A 26400-nucleotide genomic window follows, 5' to 3' on the forward strand; every position below is an offset into this window, starting at 1 on the left:
ATTTATCTTGAACATCCCCTAAATTAATCCAAAAAATTATAAATTCACCACACATATATCTAAATATATATTCATTAAATTTTACATTAAAAAAAAAAACTATTTCTTTTTAATAGATTTTTTCTCCAAATTACAAATGAAATTTATGCTATACACAACCAGATAAAACGTACACAACTATATAAAAGTGGGGAGGGATCGATCCTATTGCAAGAATAATACCTTCATGAACGCAGAGCGTGACCATTTCCAGAGAGTCCGGTTGGATATTTCGGCTCGAGATGTATCCACTTTTAGAAAAAATTGATTTATTATGCCAATAAGTACAATGCATTGAACCACACCAAGACAGGGGGCTCTGATGGCGCGCACACGTGAAGGTCTCGGCTAAAGGGTTTCACCGAGATTGACTGCAGAATCGACGCGGCTAGGGTTTTTTACAGTTATCGCACAGCATCACCGTCGCGGTCATCGCTCAGGGACACTCAAGCATCAGCTCCACCATTGGATTCTCCACCCGTCGCTTTCGGTCGCCGTTCAGGAGACAGTTATGGCAGACATTATGGAGCTAGAGGCGGTGGACTACTCGGAGGAACCTACACCGGACAAGGTTATATTCGGGAACCCTAGTTTCGCTGCTCGCTCGCAGTTCGCACCTTCCTCATCAACGACTGCACCGGATCTGCCGCAGTACCCGCCCACCGTCTCGCTGCCCGCTCACTGCACTCCTCAGTCTATTGCAGGAACGAACCCTATCGATTCTCCGCAATTTGAGGTGCCCCCGCTCTCGCCGGGCTCTCTTCATTTTCTGGCTACACACACTCCCCCTTCGCCCTCTTTTGATCCGCTCTCCCACCCTCTCCTTTCGGCGCCCTCACCCCCCCGCCGGTACCCCCTGCAGCAATTCCATCATCTTCGGGAACCCGTCCTTCCGGCTGCTTCGAAACTCCTGCTGTTAAAATCAAGCCCGCAAAACCCTCATCTCTGGACGGTATAACTAATCCCTTGGTCGACCATCCGTCGGCTCCTCGCACCTGCAAAAAAAAGACCAAGTGCATAAAGGCTACGGCTAAAGACATCACCATTAGGTTCGACGAATCTAAGTCTCTCAGCGATCTCATGGACATGGCCAACACTGTTCTGGTAGGGCATGTCCGGGGCAGGGCATACTCGGCGAAGCGGCTCACACAATGGGTGAAGGAAATCTGGGGCGGTGTTCTATTCGACCTTCCTGTGGTCCATGTCCTTCCCAGAGGATGGTTTTCCCTTCACTTCTCCAAGGAAAGTCACACAAATCTAGTTCTGGCCAGATACTGGCATATTGAAATGGCCCCGGTCCTCCTCAAGAGATGGAGCCCCCTATTTGATCCTGAACGCGAACAGATCGGAGCCGGACCGATATGGGTGCGCCTGCCAGGCCTCCCACTGCAGTTTTGGGCCGAAGAAGTCTTCATTAGGATCGGGAATGCCCTGGGGACATACCTGGATTACGATCGCACTTTTGTTGAATCTAGGAACCGAACCCTAGCGCGTATATTGGTCCATTTAGACACCCGTGATGGACTCGAAGAACAGATCACACTTCAGTGGGGAAGATGTATCAGGGTGCAGATCCTTGATTATGAAGGAGTCCCCTTCCGATGCAGGCGATGTCACAAAGTTGGGCACCTCATCAAGGATTGTCCACTCATCAAGAAAGCAGAGGAATCTCCGAGGGTTACACCGGCTCCAACCAGAACGGCATCTCCTATCTCCACTCGACCTACCTCTTCGGGACTGCCCCCAGCGACAACCTCACCTGCGGTCGATCCGGGATTACGGCAACCCTCTCCGCCAAGGACCAGGGCTCGCTCGGCAGCAGAAGCTGGTACGGTCTCGGGTACTCTTACATCCCCCATATTTTCTTCTTTTGATGTTATGAATGATTGTGGCTCCACCTCTCAGACCTCCATGGTTCACTGTGCATTATCATCCTCCCCCCTCATATGCACCACAGAACCCATTATTACCACTTCCTCCCCCTTGGCTAGCCCCCCCCTATCACCCTCGGAACCCTCCCCTCCTCATACATATTTCCTCCGATCCAGGTCTCTAGCCAAAGAGCCACCCATCAGACTTTCGGGCCTGGGCATTGCGGTACCAGAGGTTGGGACCTTGCCTACCAGGGGTAGAAAATCACATCTTTCAAAGGCTATTAAACAAGCTGGGGCAGAGGTTGTATCAGGTCGGCAATCCACCATTGACGGGGTCCTTAGAGCAGGCCATACCCCGAGAGGTGTTCCCCCATGAAGTGCCTATCCTTCAATTGCAGAGGATTGGCTAGTTCCTCCAAGAAACTAGCCATGAAGCGGCTCATAGAATCTGATCCTATCGATATTATCATGCTTCAAGAGACCCTCTGTTCCGCAGATCAGATTACTCGAGCCATGCAAGCCTTGACACCTGGCTGGACCTACTCTGCCCTTGATGCCGTCGGCCGTTCTGGTGGTCTGGCCATTGGAATTAACCCTCGCTCTATTAAGGTGGACTCGACTTGGGGGGGATCGGGATTTTTGGGGCTTGACATATTCTCAGCTGAACTAGGCATGAACCTTCGCATAGTCAATGTATATGCCCCCTGCACCCAGAGAGAATCGTTCTGGCAGCATCTTCTACATCTTACCATGATGAGAGAAGACCGGGTTGTCATCGGAGGAGACCTTAATTTCTCTCTGGGTTACAGGGAGTCATGGGGATCGGCGGCACAAATTGACTCCATTACAGACTTCATGCCAATCTGCTTGAACAATCAAACTTTGTGGATATCCCCATGCAGAAAATTCTTCCCACTTGGAGGAACAGACGGGTGGGGGACACTGCACTAGCCCGTAGACTTGACAGATTCCTTATGAAGGAGGCACTTCTTCAGCGACTCCAACATTACAAACAATGGGTTGGCTCGGGGGGTTGGTTGGATCACTCTCCAATATACCTGGAGATTCAGGGTCCTTCCAAAAAGCCAAAAGCACCTTTCAAATTTAATCATACCTGGCTGAAGGACCCATCATACATCAAGATGATTACCGATTACTGGTCCTCTCACCCTATCAATGGATCAGAATCACTTGCTAAAGGATTCTGCAAGAATCTCTCGGAAATTAAGCATCTATCAATTGTATGGGCAAAGGAGAAACAGGCTCGAGACATCGCACACCTATCCCATATTGAAGCTGAATTATGCTCTCTCACCGATGATAGGGGGTTGGGGTTCATTACAGCAGCAGATAAATGCAGGCTGATTGAATTGGAGAATCAAAAAGCAAAAATCCTCAAAGAGAGAGAGGAATCCATAAGATTGAGGAGTAGGGCTTTATGGATACAAGCTGGGGATGATAACACGAAGTTCTTCCATAGCTTTGCTAAGGGCAGGAAAGTATCAAATACTATCTGGAAGCTCCCCTCACCAGATGGCGAAATAGCAGACACTTTTAACAAGCTCGCTCATCTGGGCACCTCCCACTTCAGGGAACTCTACAAGTGTCCCCGTGAAGTTAATCTACCTGATATCATCAATGTGGCAAATCACTTCCCGAGATTTGTTGAGGAAGAGGATGTGGAGGCTCTAAATGATCCGGTTTCAACAGGGGAGCTGGAAGGAGTACTGAAGTGGTTCAAAAAAAAAAGAGCCCTGGCCCGGATGGATGGACCATTGAATTTTATTTAGCCTTTTATGATGTCCTGGGGCAGGACCTGCTGAGAGTGGTGGAGGAGAGCAGAACAACTGGATCCATCTACCATGCCATCAATTCTACCTTCATCGCTCTCATTCCAAAATCTGATACCCCTGAATCCTTTGATGACTACAGGCCTATCTCTTTGTGCAATTGCCTCTACAAAATCATCTCTAAGACTATTGCAAATCGTCTTAGACCAATCCTCTCCAGGTCCATTGCCCCTCAACAATTTGCTTTCCTTGAATCTAGACAGATTCATGAGGCCATAGGCCTGGCCCAAGAAGCTATACATTCTATATGGTCCAAGCACCTAAAAGGCATCCTCCTCAAAATTGACCTCTCAAAAGCATTTGACAGGGTCAGCTGGCTCTATATCAAAATGATCCTAATCCACTTGGGCTTTCCACACTCCTACATCTCATGGATCATGGCCTGTATATCCTCCCCTACTTTCAGCATCCTCATAAATGGTTCGGCCTCACCCTTTTTTCATTCCGAAAGGGGACTGAGACAGGGATGCCCCCTCTCTCCTCTGCTCTTCTTACTGGTCATGGAAGGCCTAAGTCGTCTCATAGACTCTGCAAAGAGATCTGGAGATGTTCGGGGCCTTCGCATATCCGATTTATGTTTCCTCACACATCTGCTCTTCGTGGACGATGTACTTATCCTTCTTGATGGCAGTATTCGAGACTCTCGGTCATTTTCAAAGATCCTTCTACTTTTTTCTGCTGCTACAGGTATGCTTCCAAATCAGACTAAATCCTCTATCACATGCTCCCGCACTTCGGTACAGGAATCCCAGCTAGCCCTTCAGGTATTTCCCTATAATGTTCTCCTACTGGATAGAGGCCTTAAATATTTGGGATTCAGACTGAAGCCTACTTGTCAAAGAATTGTTGATTGGGTGTGGTTGGTTGCCAAATTGGAAAAAAGACTCTCAGGATGGAGCTTCAGATACCTATCTAGGGCTGGCAGATTGGTACTCATTAAGTCTGTCTTAGAGGCTACCCCGGTCTTCTGGATGGCACTTGCGTGGATACCGAGGAATATTCTGGGACGATTGAAACAGTTGTGCAACCGATACCTCTGGAATGGGAATCAGGACAAAAAAATATTTGCATGGGTAAGCTGGAAGAGTATCAGCTTGCCCAAAAAATGGGGTGGCTGGGGTCTCAAAGACCTACCCGACTTCGCTATGGCTCTTGCTGCTAAGATGGGATGGACACTATTAACCAGTCAAAACCTATGGGCACAAGTATCCTATCACAAATACATTTGGCCTCAGAATATTCTGGATTGGGCTAGATTACCATCTTGGACAACGAAGGGATGTTCATCAATATGGAAGGCCCTGATACACTCCCTTCCCCTCATCCGAGATAATCTAGTATGGAGAATAAATGATGGAACGCTGGGCAGGATTTGCCTGGATCCATGGATCGATAGTGGGGGCAGACACATCCTCAACAGAGATCTCATTTCATTCCTTCATGACCGAGACATTCGGAATTTTGCACATATTGCTGATCAACAGCGCACAGACATATTCACTCAAGCTTGGAAATCGGCTCAGCAACTTGACCTTCCACCGCAGTGGCATCAGGAATGGAGTGAATATGTTCTTGCATTAAACGAATCCCATATCCGCATCAAACAAGGATCGGACGAACTTATTTGGTGTAAGGTGGACAATGGTATCTACGCACCTAAGTTTGGGTACAACGCTCTTATCTTTCACAGAAGACCTGAGCCATCGCCATCGTGGTGGCGTGACATTTGGAAGCTGAATGCACCTCCACGCACCAGATTATTTTTCTGGTGTGTCCTCCAAGATATCATTCCCACGGGCGAACACCTTACTCGCAGATCCATCTATGGACCATCCTGGTGTTCATTCTGCAAAGCGGCATCAGAGACTTCGGTCCACATTTTCCTCCATTGCTCGGCAGTTCACACTCTATGGAACAACATCTTCACTCATCTTGGCATTACGGGGAACTGGAATGGGGATGACATTTCGGGTGCGTGGACTGCCTGGAATCACTGCCACCCGGGCTCCAAGCTCCTAAACCTTCCCCTTGTGGCAACCTGGCACATTTGGTTAGCGCGGAATCGAGTCATATTCGAGGATCAGGCTGTGTGTTGGCCCCGTACAGAAGCAAACATCGTAGTCGCGTACCAAGAATTACCTGACCCCCCCCCCACTCGAACCAGGACGATACAACCACAACCCATCATCGATAAATCGACCCCGTGGGCCTTCTTCGATGGGGCAGCAAATCAAACTGGATGTGGGGGTGGATTTGTTCTGCATATCAATGAACACCATAGATACTTTGTAAAAATGGGATTCGGCAGAGGGACAAATAATTATGCAGAGCTCTTGGCCATTCGAAATCTAATGCATTATTCATTGACACATCAGTATACAAATCTTAACATATACGGGGACTCAATGACTGTTGTTAATTGGATCAATAATGCCACTATATGTCATACACACACTCTCAGCAATATATTATATGATGCACATACACTCAAGGCAGCATTTAATCATTTCTCTTGTCTACACATTTACAGAGAACATAACAGCGAGGCTGACAAATTATCCAAAGAGGCCACGATACTTCCCAGAGGCGAATGGCTAATTGTGGAGCAGCAGGGGACTGAAGAATACAGGTTTTTTCATAGGCCATACATAGATCAGAGAGATCAGCGGGACAACAGTCCCGGTAGCCGGCAGTAATGAAGTATTTTTGTCTTTGAAGAAAAACTGTACATAGATATGGTTATCATACTGTATGTAAACAGATCCTACGTGATCTCGAACAGGCTATACAGCCAGACTCATATATGTGCTATCTCATTCTTGTATATACTCTGATACATCACCCTGCGTGGTGGATTTTGTATGAACACTACAACATATGCCAACGGCATCTACTATATGTAATTTTCTTAATATAATGAAAATTACGAATTTTTCCAGTGGAAAAAAAAAAGTACAATGCATTGAAGAAGAGAAATATCAATTTATGGTATATAATAAACTTAAATGTTTTTTTATTAATGCTATAAGTTTAATTTCTCAAGCTTTTTCATTAATGTTATAAGATTAATTTCTCATACCTTTTTATTATTAATTTTGGAAGGAAAAAAAAATATTGATTATTATGTAAATTTATAGAAAATGAAACGCATTGCAAAAGAAAAATATAAATTTATTGCATATAATAAACTCAAATGCTATAAAATTAATTTCTTTCTGATAAACAAATGACATTAAGTACTAGAGAATTATTGGTACCACTTTCTAAATGAAAGATCTATAAAGATCTATTGAATGTTTTATTATAACCTTTGTTGGCGCAGCCTTTGCTTATGCAATATAATGTAAAATATCAAACACGATCACTAATGTCAAAAAAGCAAGGCAACTATTTATGTTGAACATAGCCATCTCCAAAATAAAGAAAGTGGGAAAAAGTTTAATGTGAGAACAAATTTTAGAATGTAAAATATCAAATATAATCATTAGCAACGATTTATGTTGAACATAGCCACCTGCAAAATAAAGAAACTGGGAAAAAGCTTATTGTGAGAACAAATTTTACAAAAGGGTTTAGGTTGAATATAGCCAAAAAATTGGGAAAAAGTTCATTGTGAGGACAAATTTTAGAATTCTTTTTTCGTGTGTTTGAAATTTCTAGCAATTCATGTTAACTCTAATTATGGGATCAAATTATTAGGATCCTATTGGCTTTATAGGACGAATTTTCTTGGAGATTTTTCCTCTTAAATATACTAAATTTCAGGTGAATACCATGGGTTTGTTAAAACTAAGTAAAATAAAATAAATTTATCTCTATTTTATTTTAATTATTGCTTTTATTTTATTTTTTATTTTTATGTAATTTGACCAGGTCAAAATTTTCATAGGACATGACATGAGCCATTATGATAGTTAACATAGGGTGTATGGATACTAACACCAACCAAGATCCATTTTAAGTCTGGATCTACCAAGTCCCCGAAAGGGATCAAATCTCTTTTCACACTAAAAGAGGTTTGTATCTCAAAATATTTTATCCCTTTGGGCGCTTGGTAGATCAGAAGTTAAGATGGATATAGGTTGGTTTTATTATTAATTATTATTATAGTTATTAATTTTTTATTTGAATTTATTTTTTATGTTATTTTAATGAAGTTAAAATTTTAATATGACATTACAACATCTATACATAATGAGTTGGAGATCCCCTCTCTAGAAAATTACTTTTAATCTTTTACTATTTTTTAATTGACCCCACATGTAAATGTTTACAAAAATTTACACCACTACAACATCCCTTGTAAAATGATCCACGATATTGTAAACCTTTTACTATTTTTTAATTGATGCCACATGTAAATGTTTACAAACATTTACACCACTACAACATCCAGGGTAAAATGACCTATGGTATTGTAACAAACACTATTTACAAGTTAAGAATATCCATGATAAAATAGAATTGAATATGTATCGTTAAAAATCTTGTTATATTGTATGTTTATTGTAAGTACTATGTTTTAATAGTAAAAAAAAAAAAAAATTGTTATAAAAATAAATTCAAATAAAATATTTATAATTTTTGTTTATATGAGTTATGGTTTTGTGTATATGGTATTAATAAGTTGTGGTATTGATAAGCCATGATATTGGCCCATGGTATTGTAAGAAATCCTATTTAGAAGTTAATAATATCCATGGTAAAACGAGGTGAATATTTATCGTTAATAATCTTGTTATATTGTAGATCGTTTTCTTATGCCAAGTGTTGATTCACTCGATCCAATCCAAAAGTGGCCAGATCCAAGAGTCACCAGTGCAAGCCGGTCCGATAGAATTACCAAAGAGGCGAGTAACCAGCCGAGAGACTATCCCAGTTTGTCATTCCTATTTGCCACCACAGGGAGAGGGAACAAGTCCTACGGTAAAATTTAAAATTTAAATGTGGTTATTGAATCATTATTATAGTTTATATGGTAAAAAGAATATTAATTTATAACTCCTATTTATATGTTATATCTTTTTTATGTTATCTATATATTATGATTTTCTTTTATCTGAAAAATTTGTTGGTTGTTTTATTAATAAAAAGAAACTTACAATTAAATAATCAAATTTTAAAATTATTTACATCTAACTTCTAACATCTCACATCTAACACCTACACATATACCCTATTTCGAGTTATGTAGAGTGCCTCTCGGAGCAATTACCCACTTATGGGATTAGAATGGTTTTATATTTATGGAGCTAAGCATGCATATCTTGGAATAAGCCTTCCAAAATTTTAATTTAATCATCAATAATTATTAGGTGGATGGTAGAGATCTAAACTCCATGAAATATTCTAGAATATTCTTAAAAGTATACAAATATCAAAAGTTGAGATTTATCTTAGAAGTAGTTATGTCATTTTTTCCCTTTTAACTAAACTGATTAATTAAAAAAATGTCATATGAACAAGTGTCATTCAAGTGAGTTGTGGTTCTTTGGGCATGTAGTATTGAGAAGCCATGGTATTTGCCCATGGTTTTGTAACAAAGCGTATTTAAAGCTTAATAATATCTATGGTAAAGTGAGTGCAAATCTCCTTGGTGAAGAATCTTGTTCAAAAAATTCTTAAATGTATATACGTTAGAATTATTTCTTATATTAATTCATAAAAATAATCTAAAATAAAGTTATAATTTAGATAGATTTTATGATTTTTTTTTTTTAGTAATGTTTGATGTATCTGAAATAAGATTTTTGATGTTCATTACGGATTGATGCTTACTAATATTTACCATCCATTTAATTTATATGATTGTGCTATTTACTAGAATGGAAAAACTACATAGTCTCATATGTCAACATTGTTAGTATCCATATACATTACGTTAACCATCACTACATGTCTTCCACATAATCCCATATGCCAACATTTTTAGTATCCATGTCCCCTAAATTAATTGTCATTAGTTGTCCTCCACATGTAAGCATTGTTAGTATCCATATTCTCGACATCATGGATGTCCTCTGCTCCATAATTACTATAGTGAAATTACCTAATTCCTTGGACTCATGGATGACATTGCCTAGGTTACATTTAGAGAGTAGTCTAAACAGGTCACATTTTTTCCTTGAAAATATAGACTTTTGGGAAGACTTTTCGGAAAATCCAAATTGATTTTTTTGGAAATCCAAGTTAGAGATGTTAAACTATGGAAATCTAGGTTAGAAATGTCAAAATATAGAATTTTAATTCCTTAGAAGTTTTTGACGGCGCTGAATCTTTTTCTACCTTTGAAATCTTTGATTGGAACACTTCTAAATATATATTTGGGAAAATAAAAAAACATCCAATTATCATGATAAACTTACCATCTAGGTGAAATTGTCTCCTCTTTAGACAAAGTTGTTGTCATTGTCATTGTTAGCATGAGGTTATTGTTAAATATTGTGCATTAGTCAAATTGATTATGCATACAAACTTACGGCCCAATGTAAGTTGAATGGACTAGCTACTAGCATTTTTTTTCTTGGGTCATGTTGACGGGCTAGAATGTACCGACAACATCTAGGGAATCTCCTCGGTGCAGAATCCTAATCAGATTCTACAACGTTTGGTTTAGGAGTCCCATTCGGTATGTAGGCTCGACTGCCATTTTGTTGGTTGATGTTTTCCTTGGACGAAGCGGAGAGTATGAGTTGAAAGAGGATGAATGAGACTTCAACAAATGCAGGTTGATAACCGATGAGTATCAAATAAAATAAATCTCATGAATAGCAAAAACATAATTGCAAAGCATAAACCTCAAGAAAGGTAATGTTAGAAAGACCTTAAATGAGATTCACACATACATATATAAGCAGGCTACGGATTATGAATAAGTTTGTGATAAATAATCACATAAATCATAAGTAAGCGCAAATTCTAGAATGATATAATGCCAACATTAATAAAAAAAAATTACCGACATAAGCATAATCAACACATAACATATACCATCCATTTGATGCAAGAAAAGTCTTATAGCGTAGGAAGACACATGAAGAGACAACACACCAAATTGCATAGGAACTTCTGATTCATTAAGTTGATAATATTCATGGCATCATCATACATGATCTCCATCAAATCCAAAAGTGGAAATAGACAATTACTACTTGCATTCCCTAGAAGGTCCTAAGTTCTCCAAATCATATATATCAAAACTAGTCCAAAGCTTTAAAAAAATTCCATTACAATGTGTCATGAGGGTATATATATAGAAAAGAGGGTGACTTTTGGTCTGCCCGTGACTCTTGGAATTCCTCGTGACCTTTAAAATTCCTACTTGATTCTACTCTATCCTACCTTTCTATGAACAACAAAAAAAGTCAGTCCTACTCTAACAACTTAGTAATAGACAATTCTAGGACATCTATATGCAACTACTCCAAGAGGTAGGTGCATCAAAGATTGTACTCAACAGATATTGTGGCCACCTTCAATTGATATTTATCATGTTTGTGGAGGCATTCAAGGGAATATGGAATGAGAGTGTTTTTCTTGACCTTGATTTGATTAGATAGAGTTACCAAATTTGTATACATCCTCACTGGCTCCACCACATACTGTGTAATGTTTTCCTTTGTGACCTATAAGTATCTTGTGTTAGAAACCTACCTGAGAGGGTCAAGGAATGCTTAAATATTCTCCAGGATTTCCTCTTTCTTACTTACTTCTCCAATTGCTCCAACAGAAGGAACCCCATGAACTTCAATCATAGACTCCAACCCACTTAGAAAATGTTTTTAGGAGGCAAGAACCCTGTCAACATCCCTAGCCATATTATCTCGTGATTGGATCCTAATGCATATCTGGACTTTGTCGTTTTGGGTGGTTATAAAATCCTTCTTTGGGAGAATTTTCGGCGTTTCTCGATACTTATTAGTCCACTCATGAATGTTGTTGAGATTTGTGATAGCTTGTTTTAGCATGGAAAATTTTTCCTTCGTGTCGATTTGTATGACTAGGATAGGAGACACGATGTAATGTAGCTTAGACATCTCCTCATGGACCACTTCCATGACTTCTCTAAGGGTCTCATCTTCTTCCTTGATTGATGCATGTATTTCTTTTGTTCTTGAGTGAGCAAGGCGTAGGGCTTTATTTTCTTCCTCGAACCTTTTCCTGTCTTCTTCTGCTTTCGCATCTCTCTACTCATATGTGTAGAGCTTGCCCTAAAGTTATGTGATCTTCTTACTCATTCTCCCTAAATTTAACTCGATCGCTGCTACAAAGGCAATTTCAGCCAAAGCAATCATCTTGGGATTTACTATAGTGTCTAGGACAATATCTTTCTATCTAGTCATGGGTGGGGTTTCTATAGGGTACCTCGCTTAATACTTTCTTATTTCTTGCATAATATTACGATTGACTTGGTTAAAAGTAAGTCTTGTGAGATCCAATACCTCTTCCTTTGCTTCATCAGGAATGCCCAATTCATTAAAGGGTAAGTTCCCTCTGGTAGGTAGGGTGGATAGAGGAACATCTAACGGAGGAAGTTCAACATGTGCATCAAACTCTTGTTGTTGCTATTTTTGGAGATCTTGCTTGTTTTTCTCATTGATCTCTTATCATCTTTTCTTTAGTTTCTCGTCTTCCTGCTTCCTTTTTTCTTCACCGGTCTTCCTCCTCAGTTCCTCTTCTATCCTTTTCTTTTCATGCACTTCTTGCTCCCGCCTCTTCTTGAGTTATTCCTCTTGCTTATGTGTCCTTTCTAGCTCCTCTTGCTCTCACCTCTCCTTTTCCTTTTCTTCTTGGACTCGTCTCTCCTCTTCCTCCTTTTTTAGTCATTCTTCCTCTTGTTGCTTCTTCCTTCTTTCTTCTTCACGTTGCTGCTGCTCAAGGTCCTCAGGCTATTGATTAACTAATTTCTTTCACTTCCTTATCTCTCTTATCTTTTCATTTTTAATTCATGTTTTTCCCTAGTCAAGGTCACATTTTGTTCTTCCATATTTTCACCATCTTCCTCTTGCTCTTGATTCTTGGAGGGTCTTTTGGTTCCTCACTTATATGCCTTTTAAGTTTTCCACCTACCTTTTGTTGCTCCCTTTTTCTCTTGAGAAAGGAAGACCTGACTTATAGGCTTATGTTCTCTTGGGAATGCTCAACTTGCTCGTCCTCCTTTTCTTGTTAATCACTTCGGCTGAATTCTCTGGACACATTGTACCAATTCCTGACTTTATCTTCATGACACTGCTTGGTATGCGGCTATGGCCAATTAAAATTAGCTTTCTTACAATGTGCTCTACCATCCTTTTTGGGTCATACATATGGTGACTTAGGGTCACAAAATGAAATCCCTTCATTTCCTCGGCCTCTCCTTCAACTTGAATCTTTCAATAGTATATGCCCCAATAGTGAGAGGGAAGGCAGGCCAATGATTTTTCTTACCCTTATTCAGTGTCTTTAAGAATCCTGTAGTCATCTGATAACATACTTCCCGCAATATTAATTTGTCTGTGGAGAACCTGGGAAGTACATGAGGAGGTTTGTATGAGCCAAAGACCATGATGAGCGTGCCCTCTTGGATGGGAAACCAATTCACTACTCTGGTAATCATCTCCATATCCCTCTTCGACATGCAAGGAGGGTTTTCTTCGAAGAGGAACTAATATAAAGGGGCGACGAATGATTCAAAAGTGTACTCAAGCACACTTTTATAGCTAGGGTCCCAAAATATCTTATAATGTTGATGCACGGTTTCTGCCACATCTGTTATCCAGCTATAACTCCAATTTCCAAAATTACACCTTGCACATACCGCATCTAACAGGTACGATGCCATATAGAATTCTGATGGTTGATCTGCCTCAAGATACTTTGATGCATGTATGTTGGTCTTCAATGATGAAGCAAGGATTCTTTCCCAGGTGAAGATTATTCCTCTGGTGGCGACAACTTACATGATAGGGACCCATGTTTTAAGAAAGGTATCGATGTCATGCATCCCATACAATCGATTCATCATTGTAGCCAAGAGTTGGTAAACTTTACTAAGGCCCTTTGTCCTATACACTTGATTGTTTTTCACCAGGATATTAGAAGGGTCTTGCCACCAAGACCTTAAAATGTCCTCTGTTGGTACCAGAAAGTCTGAAAATCACTTGGTATTAAAGGTCTCTTCTTTCTCTAGCAATCTGTAATAAGCAGTAATGCCTGCAGACAAGATAGTTGTGAAGGTCTCACTTGTATTGTTCATTACCACCCACCGATCTAGGTCAATATTCTGTATAATCCAATCGATGGTCTCTACACACGGGAAGACATGCAGATGCGATGCCACTATGTGGATCCTAGACGTCTTGATGTCGAGGTATACCTTGAATTCTTCCTAGTCCTCAGGGATGTCCTTCTTAGAAAATTCTACATATATGTCAATCCAGGAGAGTTTTGTAGCCTTGTTGATGTTGCATGCAGTGTCCCTATAGATAGGAGGTGGCAGGCCTTGGTATATTTCCTGGATACTTATTTTGGCACTCTTAGAGGAAGGCTTGACTACTGGAGGTTCCATCTCTCCAGAGAAAGAAAAAATCGAAATGCACTCGAGGTCATCGTCGCCTGACATGTCAAACAAGAAATCCCATGATGGGAGAGGCAATATGAATAACTTAAAACAAAGAAAATTGCAAGTAGGGCTTCAGAATATGAGAGAAAATATCATGTTAGAGTTCTACTCAGAGGGGGGTTGCTAGGTCGCATAGCATAGGAGGTCGAAGAAAAAAGGAGTTCCAAATCAATGACTTGGTGAATTGGGTTGACTTGGTTGCAAATTTGAATAGGTCGTCAGGACACAGGGTCGTAGGGGAGGAGAGGTTGTGGAGTCGAACCAGTCACAAGGTCACAATGTTTGACTTATCGTGTCGTTTTCTCATGTGACATGTTCTTCAGGGAAGATTGGTAGAGAAGACAAAGCTCAAAATGAAACCTTGGGGCTTTACTGGACTCAAAAACTAAGTTACTAGACTCAAAAACTAAGTTACTGAGAGGTGAAAAGTGAATGGGTCAAGGTGGGACTGATTACTTGGGAAAAGAGGGAGCTAGATGAGAAAATGATAAACTGGAAGTTTGCAAGGGAAGAATGAGTTTAGAGAGATTGTGGAAGGGTGGATAAAACCCTCACCATCTGACAAGGCGTAGGTTCAGAAGGAAGAGGAGGAAAAATCACAAAGAATAATGATTATAGGGGAGAGGAAGGGTCACCTACCTGGAGGGAGTCACATGCCTCTCTAAGTCGTTCAGCCTTTCTTCCTCTTGAGAGCTCCAATGAAATGAACAAATGAACCAGTGGGGTGAGTAATTTATATAGAAAATGTCACACGGGAGAGGTCCAAGAGGTCATCGAGTCGCATAGGTGGCAAGGTTGTGAGGCATCTATCATTGTATATTGTGACTTAGCGACCTTGTGACCTCCAAGGACAAGATCGCATAGTCACATGGGAAGAGTGGTCATGAGTTTTGAAGCCAATCAAGAGATTGTGTTGCAAGGTTATGAGGCATCTATCATTGTATATTGTGACTTAGCGAGCTTGTGACCTCCAAGGTCGAGATCGCATAGTCGCATGGGAAGAGTGGTCATGAGTTTTGAAGCCAATCAAGATATTGTGTTGCGACCTAGCAACCTATTCGCATAGTCGCATGGCTGCAAGGCAAAGAAGGTCGCAATTTTTTGAGTTAGGTATCTAACTGAATTGAGACCTTGCGCCTTCACTTGGTTAAGGAGCAACTTTTGAAAAGGAAGGTCGCAGGTCACTGTTTTCAACTACATGAAAGCTCATTTTGTGTGACCTACGACTTAAGTATAAGATGAAGCTTAAGTCCCATAGAATTGGACTTTTGAGGGGACTAAGGAGACTTGGCTTACTGCCATGATGTCAAGGTGAGGTTTAGAGGCAAGTGACAGGTCTCAACTTAGTGCATGTGTCCCAAACTTTTGAAAGGGTAGAAATTTTGGAGGGTTGTTGTAGCGGTTACAAAAATTGGTGATTCATTGGTAGAACCTTAGTATCTATGCTTGCCCTTTATTTAGGATGTATTGGACCCTTGTGAGTGCACCATTCCAAGATCATGGGTCCCACTAACATATCTAGGTCACCCTTAATATTAATCATAAGTTCCCTACTACTTTGACTTGGCTTGTAAATTGCACAGACCAAAGACATCCCCAACGACTCGAAATAAGGGTCCAAATAAAGATATAAGCTATAAAGGTTTTCAGAATTGTGGTTATAGGTCTCTAGTGTTGCTCCACTTCCAGCGAGTCTGGATAGTACCTCAGCAAAGTCATTTCCTAGAAATCACAAATGTTGCTCTGTTTCCAGCGAGCCTAAACAGTACCCCAGCGGAGTTGTTGGATTACCTCTTTGTGCAGGAAGCCTTTCTCAATCCTTGACCCCTTATTTAACTTTTATTTGTGTGCTTATTGGCACTTCTTTATCTGGCGTTTATTTTCCTAGGCGGATAAGGGATCCTGACTAATTTTACTTGCAAGAGAGGTTGTTTTTGGTTTTTCAGAGACTTTATTGTTTTCCCAAAATATGTGTCACTCTTTAAGGTTTTCATTTCCCCTTTTCGAGTCAACAGGATGAACCGATTCATTCAGGTTGTATAGCCAAGTCAAAAGCAGGGTCTTATTGTTGAAAGATAGGGTTCCATGGATAACCAAAGCTCCCCAATAAGATAGATCTTCACACCTCGCCCTGGTTGTGACTTTAGAATGATCAAGTGCAAGCACAGACAATAGTACAGCTCAACCATTAACGTAGAGGCTACACTAACCCTAAAGTGTTTGACTCGATCAATGTTATGAAATTATTGATTTAGGGTAGGATCTATATTAGTAACCTATGATATGATGAAATTAAACGAGACTAAGTGAAAACAACAAAAATGGGACTAGGGATAAGAAAGAGTGTGAAAAGAGAAAATAGACAAGAAGGATATAGTACATGGATAGGGATCAACTGGGAGAGTTGCTAGGTGAAATAGAATTTAAGGTCATGGCCATTTACAAGAAGGGGATCGGTCCTGCCTTACAAGGTTTCTAAATGGTAGGTATGTTGGAAAATTTTCTCCTTAACTTGAAAGGGTCCAATCCACAAGGCCTGGAATTCCGTGTGTTTGCCTTTGTCCTCATGGGATTTATCCCATTTAAGAACTAGGTCACCCACGTTGAACTCATTATTCCCTCCAAATTTTTTATCAACCCACCTCTTGATTTAGCTTTGGTGCATAGAAAAATTCTCCCTAGCCTTTTGTCTTTCTTCCTCCAGTTTGAGGAGAGTGTCGATTTGGCTTTGCATGGTAGGACAAGGTGTGTCCCACGACTCTTGTGACAACTAGAGAGCGGGTAGGTACAATTTTTGTGGTAAAATGGCGTACTTTCCATAGAATAGGATATAAGGGGAGGTTCCAAGAGATGGTTTCATGGTGAAACCTTCAGAGGATAGGGCATTATTTAAGGCATTGTGTCAGTTTCTTTGGTGTGACAACAAGGTTTTCTTGATAATGCGCAGTAATTTTTTGTTGGTGGACTCTGATAAGCCATTGCCTTGGGGATAATAGTTAGTTGAATGTTTCAAAACAATATTTTTTTTCCAAATAAAAATCATATAACCTTAAAGATGAGAAATAAGTAGCATTATGAAAAATGAGGGGGGTTGGAATGCCAAACCTAGTCACAATGTGTTGAGTAATAAAATATACTATCTCTTGATCGTTGATTTTCTGCAACGAGATGGCTTCCACCCACCTCGTGAAATAGTCGGTAGCTGTGAGAATGTATCTGTGTTGTTTTGATTAGTGCAACACAATCTCCCCAATGACATCCATTCCCTAATGCTGAAATGGTCCTTCCACTGCTATAGATTGGAGTGGGGTGACTGCCCGAGATTCTCTTCTAGGGGCACTTTTGGAGATAGAGCATATACGAACATATGCATGAGCATCCCTGAACAGGGTGGGCTAGTAGAAACCAATCCTTATGATTTTATGGGTTGTGGTATCGCCGGCATAATGGCCCCCTGCTATTCCATCATGTAGCTCCTTTAAACCCCATTGGTATTTTTCATATTCCAAGCACTTGAGCAACACGCCATTGTGGTGTTTACAAAACAGATTTCCTCATATTAACTAATAAGATGCAGATTTAAGCATCACAACTCTTTTCTATTTTGCGGACAAGGTAAGAGGCAGGGTCTCTTGTCCTAAATATTGTTTCAGATCAGCATACCAAGATGAAGGGTTGTGTGACATTGTGAGGTTGTTTTGGTACATCTCGATCTTGTGGTCCTATCCTTCTTATTCTTCATTTCGTTGATCTTCGGATTTGGTAGCCAATTTACATAATTTGTTCCTTTTAACTCTGTGAGCCAGCTTGATCTCCAAGTCATATTCGTGGAGGAAAGTCATCCATTTAGCTTTTCGTTCACCCAACACTTATTGGATAAACAATGACCTAACAGCAAGATGAGAGATGAATGTTGTCACGTGGTTCTTCAGAATGTAGGGTTGTAAATGTTTAACTATTTTGTAGACCGTGTATGCCTATTTATACATGTCCAGGTAGTTGAGCTTCAAACATTGTAATATTTTGCTCATGAAGGATATGGGTCACTCATCATTGTTACCATCCTTCTGGGTAAGCAAAACAGCTAGGGATGAGTCTGAGGCAAAAGTGTACAAAATGAAATCTTTGTTGAAGTCTGGTTTTTACATAGAATGGGCTTCTGCGATGGATTTCTTGATACAATCAAATGATTCCTTCACATCATGATTCCATTTATATCCCGCGTCCTTCTTTATCATATTCTATAAGGGCTTAACAATCTAAGAAAAATTGGAAATAAACTTGCGGAGGAAGTTGATTTTACCTAGGAAAGACTGCATACCTTTCTTGCTAGTAGGGAATTGGATTTGTGTGATATCTTTTACGCATTCAAGGTCAACAATAATTCCATATTTGGTTATGATATGCCAGAGTATTTTTCCTTTCGATACTGGAAAAATCCTTCTCTTGGGGTTTAGTGAGATAATGTACTTTCGACAATGCTCAAATATCTACTTCAAATGGTGGAAGTGATACGATCTCTTATTCGAAAACCTTGACATCATCCAGATACACCACTACGTCCTATGAAAGTGATGTCGATTTCCCTCTTGAATGTTGCTCTGGAATTGATAAGGTCAAAGGGCATGCATTGAAAGGTAAATGTTCCCCACTTCGTCCTGAAGGTTGCCTTTAAATGATTTGGTTCGGCAACCAACAACTTGTTGTACCCAGAGAAACCATCGAGCAAGGAGAACATTTCAGAACCAGATACCAACTAAAGAATATGTTCCATAGAGAGAACTGGATAGTTATCTTTATCTAAATCCTGGTTAAGATTCTAAAAGTCAACACATAACTGAACTTGACTTGATTTCTTCCATACAAGAACCAAATTTGAGACCCAAGTGGAATGCCTCACTTTTAAAATGATGTGTGTATCCAACAACTTCTTCAACTACTTTTGGATAAAGGATTCTAGCGTGGGGTATAGTTTCCTTAGTTTCTGCTAGAATGGTTTGACCCCTTCCTTTATAGGTATAACATGATGAATGATCCAGGTGTCATACAACTTTAGGTCATCATACGTTCAGGCAAACACATCCCGATACTTCCTAAATAAGCCGATGAATGATTGCCTCTCATCAAGTGAACATTTGACACCCAAATTGATAAAATTGGGGTCAACTTCGATTCTGAGATTGATTTGTTCATGAGAGAGTGTGGAACTTTGAGTCTTGGTATTCGGGGGACCCCGGAAATGGTTCTGCAGATCGAATAACTTTTCCAGCATAACAACACCTTTGGTCATGGGATTTCCCTTGTGCTCTTCTCCTTATACTTATAAGTATTTTTCATGCTCTTCCCTATCTATCGCCTCATCTTTAAACACCTCGACGTTAGCCATAAAATGGAGTATTTGTTATTAGCTAAAGTGTGAGCAGTGAAAATATTGGTCCTAGGAACAAAATTAATACCGAAAGCTTTAAAAGAAGAGATTAAGTGCCATACCTCCTATTGACAATTTTTTAGATGTGGTGATAAACAATGAATAGTATTTTGTACCCGCCTCATGATGATTTCAGAATCATCAATCACCTTCAATTATTCAACTTCTAGGTCAATATCCTTTATGAACCCAAGGATAAATTCCTTATACTCTGCAGTGTTGTTAGTGCACTCAAATTCTAACCTACAAGAAATCAATTTTTTTTTTCTTGGGGGTCCATAATGATACAGTTGGCACCGGCTCCATCCTGAGTCTTAGACCCATCATAATATAAAGTCCAAATTTCATGCCTAGTTACATCTATGTTAAAAGTATTTACATCTATAGTACAAGGTTCATTAGCATTATCTAGAAGGCAAGGAAGGATTTCCAGCTGCGTGTCAAGTGTAATAGGCAATGGTAGAGCTTCATAGAACCCAATACTTGTTTCCAAAAAACACATTCCCAAATCTTCTTGAGTGAAACTAATTGGCTAATTTTGAGCTTCCAAATCAGTGACCATATGCTTCATACAGGGCTTGCTATTGACTCTAATTTGCTTGTTTTTACCTTTATAAGACAGCCATAAGTGGGACCAGTCAATCACAAAATATCCCTAGAGCTTGATGCACCCTAGAATTAGAAGAAAGCCTAATTATCACTTTTTGTAATTCTCCCACCACAGGAACTTGAAATCCATCCAATTGAATGATTTTGGCATCTGTCTTGTCAGGCTGCATTTTCAACATTTTACAAATTGATAAAGGCATGACGTTAGTTGATGTGTCGAAATCAATAAGTAAGTTGTGTACGTTGTAATTAAAGATCTCAAATTTTAGAAGGAATAGGGGGGTTGAGCCTCTCGAATTTGAATTCACAACATTAACAATGGATTGGAGGTTAATTGAGGTCTGGGACTAGCCTCCTGAACTAACTTTCGAGGATGAGGTAGACATGATGTATGGTTGGATGGAGAAAGGTAGGAAAGGTTTTAGAATTAGGGATTATACAGTTGATGTTTCTTCCCTTACTCCTTCGGCTAGAGAATTCTCATTGACTAAGAAGAATGATTGCCCATCTCTCAGGTTATAGGTCTTCGGTTCAACTTCTTGGTTTGTTACAGATCTTCCTAGAACAGGTCTCATCATTAGGTATCTTCCTCATATATCCAATGGTTTGATACGGTAACTACTGAAGGTGTATACATTGCAACAAGTAATTGCCTTGGGTACATAGTGGGTTGGGCACTGATAGTTATGAATTTAGGATTTTGGAAGGCTCACTAGGGAATTGTATTGCTCTATGTAGATATCTCGATTATATCTGCTATAGGTTGTATCTCTTCATTAGCATTGGTTGTTTCTATGTCTTTGAATATTTCTGCAATATCTTTTATGTATTCCATTGCTCTGTAATATATAATTTTCTAAAACCTATGACATATCACAGAGGAAATTTAGCTTCCTACAATGTATCACATAGGAAATTTATCTTTCCTTGTCACAAGCAAGGGTCTCCTTCTTTATCATGCTTCAAGGTTTTATTCTCACATGATGTACCATACCAAAAAAATATTCTAGTGTGATGTATCACATTACCAAAAAAAAAGTGTACAATAAAAGATAAAAGTCTTTAAGTTTTTTGTCAAAACTTATTTAAACCTCGAGGTCTTCTCTTCCTACCAACAAACACCATATCACAATGAAATTTTTTTATATGTGATATAGATGCAAGAATAGGAAAAAATTATCAAAATATTGTACGATCGACAAAACCATTGACATCCTCCTCCAAGTCGAGAACATGGAGACATAACTGAAACACACAGGAAAATAAATGAACACACATAATCGAAAGGAGACCAAGGGAACAATGAGGAGGAATCTAAGAATGTTTCAAATCATAGGGGGTCTAATAGGTAGAAAGTGGAATTGCAGGGAGAGTTCAAAAAGATTAAACCTCTAACATTTGATGGTGAACAAGAGGAGGCTGCAGAAGCCCGGATTATCAATATGAATAAATATTTCCAAATTTATGAATACGATCATAATCTAAAAGCTTGACTAGTGATCTATCAATTGCAAGACAAGGCCACCTTATGGTGGGAGGAAGTAAAGACAATGAGAAGAATTGATGAGCAAGATATAACTTAAGAAGATTTTCAAAAACATTTTAAAGACAAATATTTAACTAAATGATTTTACGATGAAAAAGCCAAGGAATATCATGATTTGCGGCTAGGGCAACTTTCTATGGATGAGTTCATAACAAAATTTACATCTCTGCTAAGGTATGTTCCCTATATACACAAGGAAAAGGCGGAGTTCAATAGTTTATCATTAGTTTGTCGGTATTCATCAAAGAGAAACTAGAATTGGATAACCCAAAAATGATGGATGAAGTTATTAGAAAAGATCGAATATCCTACAAGCAAATGAAATAGAAAGCTGATGGCAGCAAGAAATTGACTAAGAAGAAGGGGCATAAATATTCACATCATATGAAAGTATCTAAGGCAAAAAACTTAAGAAGTTCCTACAAAAACCTGTCGAACTGGAACCCGAGAAGAACTCAACAAAAGTCCAAATCCCAGAATGAAATGAAAACCTCTAAAAAACCTACCAAATTTAAGTTGGAAACAACATTTATACCTCCATTACAATGTTGGGGTTGTGGAGGACCACATTATGTCAAAAAATGTCCTTACTAAGAGGGGTCAAAGCCAGTAGTGCAAATTCAAGAAGTGTCTACCATAGCAGAGTTAGAAAAGAGCCTTCCTAGAATTAACATTGCATTAGAGGATCATCAAGCAGAGTACCAACCAACCATGGTGCAGTTTGAAGGTAAAATATTCAACCAAATTGTGTTTATTTTAATTGATCCTGGAGCTAGTTTAAGTTGCATAAGTCCTAAGATAGTAGAATACTTTCACTTGCAAACTATTAAATTCAAAAAGCCATGGCTGGTATAGCTAGGCATGGGGGAAAAAAGAAGGGTGTCAACCAAAGTGAATAGCTTGCAAGTAAAACTAGAAAATTAGTTCATAGTGGAAAAGTTGAATGTATTACCTTTAGGCTCATATGATATTTTTATTGGTATGGACTGGCTGGAGAATCATTGGTCTCTCATAAATTGTAAAGATAAGACCATTAGATATCTAAATAAGGAAGGTATAAGAGAATAGGTGCGGGGGGTGAGGCGACCTTTGACACTGAGACTAATTACAACTTCATAACTAGCAAAATCTATGAGGAATGGATGTCAAATTTATGCAGTCCAAGTAGGATATTCATATTCTAATGAAAAGACTATTACTTTGGGAGACTTGCCTATGGTACAGGATTTTACTGATGTATTTCCTAAATATGTTGTTGGATTAACCCCTAAAAGGGATATAGATTTTGCTATTGAACTTATTCCAGGAGTTTCTCCTGTGTCCCGGGCACCATATCAAATGAGTATTCCAGAGCTGACAGAACCTTGAATGCAGTTGTAAGAGCTATTAGATAAAAAGTACATTTGCCCAAGTGAGTCACCTTGGGGCGCTCCAGTACTTTTCGTTAGGAACAAGGATGGTACTTTACGCTTATGCATTTATTATAGACAACTAAATAAATTGACAGTAAAAAAACAAGTACCACCTACCCTACATTGACGATTTGTTTGATCAAGTGAAAGGAGCTACAATATTTACTAAAATTGATCTGTGTTCTGGGTATCATCATACAAGTATTGATGAAGAAAATATATATAAAACATATTTTAGAACCCGATATGAGCATTATGAGTTTGTAGTTATGCCTTTCGGACTAACCAATGCTCTGACGACATTCATATGTCTCATGAATAGTATCTTCCACAAATATCTGGATAAATTTGTGTTGATTTTTGTTGATGGTATATTAGTTTATTCCAGAAACATCGAGGAGCATAAGAAGCATCTTCAAATCATTTTAAAAGCCTTGAGTGAGCATCATTTGTATGCAAAATATAGTAACTATGAATTTTATAAAGAGAAAATTCAATATCTGGTCCATGTTATTACCAAAGATGGAATTGCAGCATATCCAAAGAAAATAAAAACTCTACTGTGGTGGCTCATTCCTAAGAACTTGTATGATATACGATCCTTTATGGGTTTGGATGGGTATTATAGATTATTTATTGAAGGATTTTCAAGGGTCACATATCCCATTACATCGTTACAAAAAAAGGAAGAACTTTCAAGTGGATAATTGAGTGTCAGAAAAGTTTCAAAACACTTACTTGCTACTGCCCTATACTGAGAATAGTTGATCCAGATAAAGAATTTAACATTTGTACATATGCCAGCAAGGAGGGTGTAGGAGGAGTACTAAGGAAAAAAGGCAAGGTTGTAGCTTATGAGTCACAAAACCTAAAATAACATGAACAAATGTACTCAGCCTACGACTTAGAGTTAACAACGGTGATCCACGCCTGGAATATGCGGTGACATTATTTACTTGGGAAAATATTTATACTAATGACATATCACAGCAGCTTAACCAATTATTTTAAGTAGCCTACTTTAAATGCTTGATAGGTACGTTGGACTGCCTTCCTAAGTGAATTTAAGTTTGAAATTAAGCATCTTAAAGGTAAATAGAATCGTGTAGCAGATGCTTTGAGTAGAAAATTGAATTTTGTGTATGAAATATCATTTAGTGAAGTGGAAACTGCTTTTAGAGAACATATTAAAGATGCTTCTCAGAGGGATCCTGAATACCAGTTCTTGTGGAAACAAGCAAGCAATCCCAATAGCAGTGAACATAAACTTGGATATGAGATTGATAAGGAAAACATGTTGATTTATAGAAACAAAAAGTAGGTTCCCAATTAGATAAGCATTAAACAATTGATTCTAGATGAATATCATAGAAGCCCATATGTTGCCCACCCTAGATACCAAAAATTAATCATTTCTTTAATAAAAGAGTATTTTTGGCGAGGCATGAAAAAATAAGTGGCTGAGTATTTTTCTAAGTGTTTGGAATGCTAACAGGTGAAGACTGAACACCAACATCCTGTTTGGTTACTTCACCCACTTGTTGTTCCCAAGTGTAAGTGGGATGTTATCACACTTAATTTTATCACTGGAATACCTAAGATGAAAAGATAGAATGACTGCATAATGGTGGTAGTTGATAAATTGAGTAATTTTTCTCATTTTATTCTTATGAAACATACATACTAAACTATTCAAACTGCTAACATTTTTATGAAAGAGATATTCAGATTGGACAAGATACTAAAAGTGCTCATTTCTGATAAGGATGTAAAATTCACATTCGCATTCTGGAAGACTTTATTTGAAGGTTTTGGTACTTAGATACAATTTAGTACTGCATACCACCCTCAAACAAATAGGTGGACTAAGAGAGTAAATCAAGTAATTGAAGACATGTTGAGAATGTATGTAATGCAACAACCCTCTAAATGGGAAGATTACATTCATCTAGTAGAGTTTGCTTACAATAATAGTTATCATACTTCTTTGAAGATGAGTCTGTTTGAGGTATTATATGGACTTAGGTGTAGAACACCTATTAATTGGAGTGGCCTGGAAGATGAATTGATGTTAGGACCTGATATATTGAAGGAGATGGAGGAAGCAGTGAAAAAGGTAAGAAGAAACTTAAAAGTTTCTCAATAAAGACATAAAAAGTTATGCAAATAAGAAGCGAAGTTACCGTGAATTCCAGGTGGGGGATCATGTTTATGTGTGGGTAAAGCCTAAAAAGAGTACCTTACAATGGGTATTTGTGGTGAAGACTGAACACCAGCAACCTGCTAGGTTACTTCACCCATTTGTTGTTCCCAAGTAAAAGTGGGATGTTATCACACTTGATTTTATTGCTGGAATACCTAAGATGAAAAGATAGAATGACTGCATAACGGTGGTAGTTGATAAATTGATTAATTTTTCTCATTTTATTCTTGTGAAATATACATACTAAACTTCAAACTGCTAACATTTTTATGAAAGAGATATTCAGATTGGATAAGATACCAAAAGTGCTCATTTCTGATAAGGATGTAAAATTCACATTCGCATTCTGGAAGGCTTTATTTGAAGGTTTGGGTACTTAGATACAATTTAGTACTGCATACCACCCTCAAACAAATGGGTAGACTGAGAGAGTAAATCAAGTAATCGAAGACATGTTGAGAATGTACGTAATGCAACAACCCTCTAAATGGGAAGATTACATTCATCTAGTAAAGTTTGCTTACAATAATAGTTATCATACTTCTTTGAAGATGAGTCTGTTTGAGGTATTATATGGACTTAGGTGTAGAAGACCTGTTAATTGGAGTGGCCTGGAAGATAAATTGATGTTAGGACCTGATATATTGAAGGAGATGGAGGAAGTAGTGAAAAAGGTAAGAAGAAACTTAAAAGTTGCTCAATAAAGACATAAAGAGTTATGCAGATAAGAAGCGAAGTTATTGTGAATTCTAGGTGGGGGATCATGTTTACGTGTGGGTAAAGCATAAAAAGAGTACCTTACAATGGGGGATTTGTGGCAAAATTCTTCCCTCTCCCCT

This window comes from Pinus tabuliformis, chromosome 2_2 (assembly GCF_031772625.1).
Source record: "Pinus tabuliformis cultivar Carrire ecotype Pingquan chromosome 2_2, CPIR1, whole genome shotgun sequence".
In the NCBI taxonomy this organism is placed as follows: Eukaryota; Viridiplantae; Streptophyta; class Pinopsida; order Pinales; family Pinaceae; genus Pinus; species Pinus tabuliformis.